General features: G+C 39.7%; 1 non-coding gene across 1 annotated transcript; it reads right to left on the bottom strand.

Annotated features, from left to right (window-relative positions):
* Positions 1–887: 887 nt before the first annotated feature.
* Trnaq-uug lies at positions 888–959 on the bottom strand. The gene has a single exon. It is a non-coding gene; the product is annotated as a tRNA-Gln (tRNA).
* Positions 960–1,256: the final 297 nt, after the last annotated feature.

Here is a 1,256-nt window from a genome sequence, read left to right as displayed (position 1 = left end):
GGGTCGCTGATCCACATTTGAAAAACTTGCATCAAATCTGCGGTTCATTTAGGGAAATTTGCGTCCCAAATGGCGTGGAACATCTGCAACCAGTGAGGGCAAAAACCGATTTTTTTATTGCGTTTATAAATGTTTGCGAAAAAATCACGAGAAGCTTCAAAATTCGGCAGACTGAGTATGTTTTTTGAAGCCACCACGTCAGAAAAACTGCGGGATTTATCAAGGAAATGCTAATCAAAGTGTGCCTTTTGCAACTTATTGCGGGTCCTGTGTTCTTGAAGATTTCCTACCGACTGCGCCAATTCATTATCTGTAAGATTATTAGAGATTTTTGCCCAGTAACCCGCAGATATTTCAACAGAAAGCTTGTATATAAACCAAACTTGCAGATGTTTTTATGGGACACAACCTCTGAAGATGTGCCATGCCTGCTAGCGAAACCTCCGCAATAATTTCCTATCGGCGACCACCTAATACGTGGTGTTAAATCGCCAACTCTTCAAACGAAATCAAACCGACAATAAAGAATTGCGAAAGCACTAATCAATTTTTAAACAGCTTTTGTATTTCTTGTGATCCTATAGAAATCGGATACCGGACGTCGGAATACCTCCATTCGAAAGCACTAATTAACCGTAATAAACAAACAGCTTGTAGGTCTTTAATGGCCGGAAATTTCCCATATTCACCTCGCGCAAGAAAATAGTTTTCTTGATCTGTTAGGACTTGAAATGGATAATTATTTCATAACCCGCCGGTAATAACTGTGTTTATGGTACGATAGGTAAACATTATCGAGTTCGAATGTATCAACATGCATTTCTCATCGTTTCTCTGGCGGGTTGCCATCAGTTGGCCGAGTCGAATGCAAAAAAACTCAAAATTTCAGGTTCCACCGAGATTTGAACTCGGATCGCTGGATTCAAAGTCCAGAGTGCTAACCATTACACCATGGAACCCATACTTCACCTTATTCAACAAGCTCAGTAGATTTACGAGATGAAATTCAGCCGATAACCTCACATTTCTTTAACTTGTGATAAGTGTAGTCTGCCCCAAGCTATTTGGCAGTGACGTCATTTGCAACAAGTCGATGAAAAACATAAGTTGGTGGCAAAGTAATGGAAAAAGAACGACATTATTGCGTCACTTACTTGGGACAAATTAAACTTCAGTAACAATAATAGTTTACCAATAAACGCATTAGTAATAGCTGTATTAGGGCGTTGTTTCTGGACGGTTTACCTGACAAGTGA

The sequence above is a fragment of the Dendroctonus ponderosae genome, unplaced genomic scaffold (assembly GCF_020466585.1).
Source record: "Dendroctonus ponderosae isolate FM_Combo_2020 unplaced genomic scaffold, Dpon_F_20191213v2 Dpon_F_20191213_809, whole genome shotgun sequence".
NCBI lineage: Eukaryota > Metazoa > Arthropoda > Insecta > Coleoptera > Curculionidae > Dendroctonus > Dendroctonus ponderosae.
The sequence above is the reverse complement of the archived record's forward strand: the minus strand, read 5'-3'. Positions and strand labels throughout refer to the sequence as shown.